Here is an 8,091-nt window from a genome sequence, read left to right as displayed (position 1 = left end):
GCATTTCATGTAGCAGCTTTGCGATTTTGCTGAAGTTAGTTACACAACACCTATAGTGTCCCACAGAGTGTAATTACACTCTCAGTTGCTCCATTGTTTTAAAATGTAATTACTCCAACCACTTTGACCTTCTGGCTTCAGTCCTTCATCTGACTAAATATGACCAAAATAGCACACTTCCTTTCACAAAGATTCACATTTTTCAACCTGTAGTTTTAGAGTGTGGAGACTAAGCCTTTCAAACACTTCCTTTAGCCACATACTATGTCCCTGTAAGAAGGTCCAAATATCACCACATCATGTGAGTACATGAGCAGTTTGTAACCTCGTAGTCCTGTAAAACAGAGTTCTCCAATTTCTGAAGCGTACTTTTAGCTGTTTTAAAGCACATGCGCATTTTTGTGTACTGAAAGCCATATTTTCTCGACCCTCTTTGTTTGATAAGACCTGCCGTTTTCTAAAGTGAGAGTCGAAAAGTATTTTGCCTTTGATAAACTGTAGAGTATCCTTGACTATGGCGAAATTGAATTTATGGTGATTTCAGTCTGTTGCCTATAGCCATATTTGCTTTCCACTAGTGTCCATCTTTTTCAGAACCATTATCAATCGAAAGTTCCATCCATTTTTCCTAGGCAGTAAGATATCATCCTCTGACTTCTTTTCATCTCCTGCTGTTGCACCTCATTTTGTGTTTGTTGTATTCTGTAGCACTGTGAACATATCACCCTACCTTCTGCTTCCAGGAACAGTCTGATTTTGCACCTAATGCTAGATGTATAAGTTACTTGTCTCCCAACAAATGAAAAATATCACCATACATTCATAGTTGTGTAATGGCTGTCTTGTATTCCGCATTTGAGTGAGTGACACAGATACTTCCTTTCAACACAATTATTTGTGTCTTCAGTTGTGGCCTATTCTTACACTCTGAAAAATTCCTGCATCAGTACTGCCTCAGTTATACACACACCTTTGGTGATCTATTTCGGAAAGAGAGCCCTCTCCTTCTGTTTGCCTCTGCTCTTAATGTTGCACACCCATTCCTCTCGAGGTCCTACTGTCAGCCTCCTGTCGACTTGCTCAGGTCTCTTTAACTTCTCATCAGCATTCCCCGTTACCTGTTTCTGCTGTAGATCAACAATTCGCCTCTGTCCCTGCCAGCCTTTGCATCTGACCTTGTTCTTTGACAAAGAAATATGATCAAATATTTGTCAAAGATCTTTGACGTGGCGCTAAAAAGGGGTCATATTTTTCCTCAAATTTCAAGACGGCGGATGACAACTTGTTGTTATGCGGTGCAGTTGCAAGTACCACAATTGCATTGTGTGTGTATTCAGGAGAAATGCAGCGGAAAAAAAGGGAACATACGTGGATGAAGCCCTAGGTATTAGGCCAAGATAATAAAAGCATTCAGCAAAATTTGTTACGAGAGCTGCAAGTGGAGGAAGTAAAGTCTTAATATACAAATTACTTGTGAATGGATGAGAATGTATTTCAGTATTTGCTCAGTAAAGTGGCTTATTGTATTACAAAAGAGAATATTCACTTGAGAAATGCTATATGTGCAGAAGACAGGCAAACTGTGACACTGCGATTACTTGATACCTGAAAGAGCTACTCTAGTTTACAACATGGCACTCTAATATCACATTGCATATTAACCAAAATAATTCCAAAAACGTGTGAAGCGATTTATAAAGCACTGAAGGAGGAATATGTGAAGGTAAATAAATGTTTAGTACACTATATGGGCAATAAGAACTATTTTGAACAATTTAATTAATGGAATTCGTGTTCCAACAACTATAAAATTAATAAAAAGTACAAAACAGTTGAAGCACTTTTTAACTTGTGGCATCCAGAGTTCAAAAATAGACAAAGCAGGATGGAAAAAGTAAGAAAGAATTTCTTATTTTAGAATGTGTCCACATCCTCTTATTCCAGCTTCCTGAATAGCAACCTGGATGTTTCCAGAGGTGGATGGCTGTAGCTGTGATTGTGAACATGAAGTCGCCTGCAGCACAAATCAACTTTGAAGCCATGTTTACAAACACACTACAGATACATCAAATAGCTTTGGCAACGCCAGCATTTGAAGTGGTTACATTTCACATTGCAGTAAACAGAAGACGAATTACTTTTATGATCAAATCTACAGTGAGGCCCTAGATTTGATCATAATTATTTGACAAGAAGTGATATTTGACAAAGTTCCCTATTATACCATCAAATTTCTTTGACAAATATTTGACATATCAACTCTGACAAAGAAATATGATAGTGTAATACTGGCCTAATTAAAACGCCATCTTCCTTTTAAAAAAACTGTGCCCACCAGCCCATCAAATGGAAATGCCCTGCATTCTAATACCTTCAGTTGGATTATATCTTCTCCATCTCTCAAGATACTTCTTTGTACCTGGTTGTTTACAATCCACTATCCACAAGAAATATCATGTAATTCTTTGTGCATCCTTGGCAGTCCATTTCTACAAATTCATTCCTTTTTCTACAGTCTACTGTTAGTATTTTCTGGGCAATACATAAGGTGACTGCTTTCTTGCGCCCTTACTTAATTTCCCTGCCGTTTACTATTCCTCTCTGCCAGCCATGCACACACCACCCACTCTTGCATAGTGACCAGTTCGTTTGCATTTAAAATATGTCACAGTCTACAACTGTGTACTTTGGTCACTGTGCAGGGACGAGTGGCAGTGCAAGCATCTTATTGCCCGCAACATGTCCATTTCCCTGCCATTACTATGGAACATTGTAAGATTAATGTAGGCTGCCTTGCTGGCATTGTATTGTCACCTCCATTTTATGACAACTGGCCCTACCTTTCTTACTGGCACAACAATCTTGCACCATGTGGCCTGGCTTAACACATACTAAACATGCCTTTTATTTTGCAGTGCTGCTGATCCTCTATCCCTCTGTCGAAGCGACCTCTATAGCATTTGCTAATGTTAACTGCTCATCCCATGCACACCCTACTGTCGTTACCCTATCAGCGTAAATCCTTTGGATGAACATCGTCCTACTTAACTTCCATATGAGCACAAGGCTGCCTTCCAGTTATGACTTAACAGGGAACCACGGATCGCTTCTCTAAAGTAGTGCTGCAGCACATCCAGCTGTGAGCCCCACTATGCAATGCTTTCTTCACATTCTTGCCGTCTTGCAAACATGATAATCTAGCCTTTTTTTTTTTTGTGACAGAATATTTTACTAGAATGGCATGCATATCTTGCCAAGTTGAGCTTAAATCTCTGACTAACAATTTGCCATGTGCTTACCTTGCTACCTTAGTTTTTACAAATTTAAGTATGTTGTATTGCTCAGAATTTACTAGCTCAAATACAATATTGTAATTGCCGAGAAAATCATTTAGCCTATTCTTAGTGCCATCAGATGATTGTGGTATTAGAGTGCTACTAATAAATTGCTTGTTGGGCAACAATCGCATGGCAGTGCACACTCACGAAACGCCATCTCCATCACATCAAGTGCCTGCTAGGCGGTTCCATTCACCACCTGAATTCATGGTGCTGCCACTGTTGCTGGCGTGTAGCACCCGTGAAGTGTTTGAGTTTTCGTGTCACCATCTGCTATTGTTGGTTGTGTGTCTCTTCCACTGCACACAGTCGTCTGTACCCTTGTGCTACCGCACTGCCACTGGCTACCTCAGGAATGACTGCATTCATGCCAGGTGCAATCCATCTGAAACTGCTCATTTTGTCCACTTCTCCTCCCCCTCGCCGTACTCCAGACACTGTCTATCTGCTGGGGCCTGTTGTGGCTCCCCCAATAGCCTGCATCATGATTGTTCAAGTCAAGCCACCTCATCTTGCTGCTTAATCTTGGACTGAGTAGGTTCAGTATTTTGAAAGATGGGAAGACCACTTTCGCAATCCTTAGTGTGCGGCTACTATGTACTCAAACAACAATTGCTACTCTATGCCAATCCCACATCTGATGTCATAATATATAAATTTGTGTGTCACATCCAGCAAGCAGTGTGGACAATGAATGACAGTATGCTGATTCAGTTAGCTAACCATTGTGATCACTAATAGTAAACTACTACAATCTGCAAATTCCTATGGAGGAAGAACACAGGCTAAGAACTGAAATGCACAGCAGAGGCAGAGCAGATTCTGTTAAATCCATCGCAGCCCCCACATACACCACACGGCAGCCCCATTTCCCATCCTGCATTGCCATGTCCAGCTGCACCCAGTGGCACTGTCTCATGTATGGTCATGTGGGATCATATACTGTCAGCAACAGACAACCAACACCATGCTGCACCTCAGCATCATCATATGAGGCTATGCGAGTTCCACTTCGACATCTGATCAACACCCAGCCAACACTTTTCCAGCAGCATCTCCTTGCTGTTCTGCAAGCACATTCCTTCACTCAGGTTTCTGTTCTTTGTCATTTAGGCGTTGCATTCTCCAAGTACGCAACAAAGTATACTAAAATTTCCACTTGCTGTCTTTGTAATTGTGCTACATTTGGCGTGTTCTCTTGCTGTATCTTCCCATTTTTGTTGGCATTTGAACCAGTGCAGTGTCACACAGCTACCCCTGGTTGCAGAGTGACACTCCTCTCTCCACAAGGAACAGGAAGTCTCCAAAGGTTGCTTAAATGTTTTCATCAACATTTTTGTGCAATTGTTTGTCACATTCAATTCATCATACAAAACTTGATTGACTGTATCATTGTATTGACCTTATTGGTAATTACCTTAATATTCGAACATAAGTTTTCTTTCACAACTCATTAATTTTTTGAACGTCTCCTCCAGTTCTTGTAATCACTGGTCTATCAGGACACTATCTGGCAGTAACTACTTGCTAGCAATAACAAACAGCCACCATCTGAAGACATGAAGCAATTCCTAAGAGAAAACATTGTGGGAAACACAGAACATGGTTTGGTGACAGACTCTAAGAGCTCTATATTGAACGTATCCAGTGGGGAAAGCCTGAAGAGTCATGACAGGATGGTTATTTTGACAAGGACACGACCGAATTCTTTCCCAGCCCAAGTATGTGTTCCATCTATAACAACCACTTTGATCTGCTGTGATGCTGGGTGGCACAACTTGGTAGATCGAGGTCAGTGTACAACCACCTTAGGTGTGGGTTGCAGTGGGGTTGGTTGGTTGGGTTAAAGATTAAAGGGACCAAACTACAAAGGTCATCGGTCCCTTATTTCATAAAAACACAGAGCACAGGGGAACTATCCACCAGTCAAGCGAAGCACTAAAAGAAAAACTCCAGGGGAAGAAAAGCCCCATGGTCCATTGTAAGACAACATGGAAAACAGAGCACAGCAACAAAAACAACATAGAGAACAAAGGCAGATGGAATTAAAACTGCACAGCAGAGAACTGTGGCTGGCTGATCACGAAAATAATAGGATGAGCCAGCCACTCTGCAACACGTTAAAACCTCCAGCCTAAACGTTTAGGGCGGAGTCGAATCACAACACAAAACTAAGTAAAAGAGAGAGCTCAAAAGAGGGTGATGTTAAAAAAAATTTAAATGGACCTATAAAAGCCGCTTGCGCGAATAAAACTTAAAACCCGATCTGCCATAGAGACATTGTCACCTAAGAGAGATGATAAAGCACCCTGGAGATTAAAAGTTCGCCTGAGGGCGGTTAAAAGAGGACAGTCCAACAATATATGGGCCACCGTCATAAGCACACCACAGCGACAATGAGGGGGGTCCTCTCGACGCAGCAGATGACCATGCGTCAGCCAAGAGTGACCAATGCGGAGCCTACAGAGAACCACAGAGTCCCTCCGAGAGGCCCGCATGGAGGAACCCCACACAGTCGTTGTCTCCTTTACACGCCGCAGCTTGTTGGGCACAGACAGGGTGCGCCATTCGTCGGCCCACATCCCAAAGACCCGACGGCGTAACACCGATCGGAGATCAGTGGCCGGGAGGCCGATCTCCAACGGCAGTTTGCGGGTGGCTTCTTTAGCTAACTTGTCGGCGTGTTCGTTGCCCGCTATCCCAACGTGTCCCGGGGTCCATATGAACACCACTGAACGGCCACGTTGTGCAAGAGCATGAACGGACTCCTGGATGGCAACAACAATGGGATGGCGTGGGTAGCACTGGTCAAGAGCCTGGAGACTACTGAGAGAGTCACTGCAAATGACAAAAGACTCGCCAGTGCTGGTACGAACACGCTCAAGGGCACGAAAAATAGCTGTTAGCTCTGCAGTGTAAACACTGCAGCCGTCCGGCAAGGAGCGTTGGTCGACATAGTCCGCATGAACATAAGCGTACCCCACACGGCCATCAACCATCGAGCCATCGGTATAGATAACCTCCGAGTCACGGGATTCGTCGAGGAGAGCAAGAAATTGGCGGCGCAAGACTGCAGGAGGAACTGAATCCTTTTGCCATTGGGAGAGGTCCAGCTGAAGCTGCGGCCGACGGATACACCAAGGTGGTGTATGTGGGCGGACCTGAAAAGCAGATGGAAGAGGCAAAGACTCGAGTTCACTAAGCAGGGACTGAACACGGATCCCAATTGCATGGCCTGATCGCGGCCGCCGGCGTGGAAGATGGACTGCCGCATCGGTGAAAAGGAGACGGTAGTTAGGGTGACGGGGAGAACAACGGACGTGGGCAGCATAGTTGGCTAAGAGTTGTTGACGCCGAATGTAGAGCGGAGGAACCCCAGCCTCAGCAAGTAGGCTATTAACAGGACTGGTGCGGAATGCTCCTGTCGCCTGTCGAACCCCACAGTGGTGAATGGGGTCCAGCAGTTGCAACGCTGAGTGCGACGCTGAGCCATACGCCACACTCCCATAATCCAGTCGGGACAGCACAAGGGCTTTGTAGAGCTGCAGCAGCGTGTTACGGTCGGCACCCCAAGTTGTGTTGCTGAGGCAGCGGAGGGCATTCAGATGCTGCCAGCACTGACGCTTGAGCTCACGAATATGTGGAAGCCAAGTAAGCCGGGCATCGAACAGCAATCCCAGAAAACGGTAAGTGTCAACAACCCTGAGCTTAGCATCCTGAAGATAAAGCTCAGGGTGGGGATGGACAGTGCGACGCCGACAAAAGTGCATAACACAAGTCTTCGCAGGAGAAAACTGAAACCCATGGGCTAGGGCCCACGCCTGTGCCTTGCGTATGGCTCCCTGCAACCGACGTTCTGCAACGCCAATGGTGGAGGAGCTGAAAAAGATGCAGAAATCGTCAGCATATAACGTGGGCGAGACAGAGGACCCTACTGCTGCTGCAAGGCCATTAATGGCCACAAGGAAAAGGGGCACGCTCAATACAGAGCCCTGTGGAACGCCGTTCTCCTGGATATGAAGGGAACTATGGGATGTGCCAATTAAAACGCGGAATGTCCGAACAGATAAAAAATTCTGAATAAAAATGGGGAGAGAGCCCCGGAGACCCCACCCGTGCAACGTGGCGAGAATATGGTGGCGCCACGTCGTGTCATATGCTCTGGAGAGGTCAAAAAAGACGGAGACGAGGTGTTGGCGCCTGGAAAAAGCAGTGCGGATTGCAGACTCAAGGAGGACCAAAGTATCGGCGGTGGAACGGCCCTGACGGAAGCCGCTCTGGCATGGAGCCAGGAGACCCCGAGACTCGAGCAGCCAACACAGCCGTCGACTCACCATGCGTTCCAGCAGCTTGCACAGAGTATTGGTTAAGCTAATGGGCCGATAACTATCCACAGTAAGCGGGTCCTTACCAGGCTTCAGCACTGGAATGATGGTACTTTCTCGCCATTGCGACGGAAAGACACCATCACCCCATAGGCGGTTGAAGATGGCAAGAACACATCGCTGACAGTCCGGGGACAGGTGTTTTAGCATCTGATTGTGGACGCCATCTGGCCCAGAGGCTGTATCGGGGCACTGTGCCAGGGCGCCCTGGAGTTCCCACAAACTAAATGGGGCGTTATACGCCTCAGGGTGGCGAGAAGCGAAAGAAAGCCGTTTGCCTTCCTCCCGGCGTTTGAGCGCGCGAAACGCAGGCGGGTAATTCCCCGACGCAGAGGCCCGGACATAGTGCTGAGCGAAATGCTCGGCGA

The sequence above is a fragment of the Schistocerca serialis genome, chromosome 2 (genome assembly GCF_023864345.2).
Source record: "Schistocerca serialis cubense isolate TAMUIC-IGC-003099 chromosome 2, iqSchSeri2.2, whole genome shotgun sequence".
NCBI classification, from domain to species: Eukaryota; Metazoa; Arthropoda; class Insecta; order Orthoptera; family Acrididae; genus Schistocerca; species Schistocerca serialis.
The sequence above is the reverse complement of the archived record's forward strand: the minus strand, read 5'-3'. Positions refer to the sequence as shown.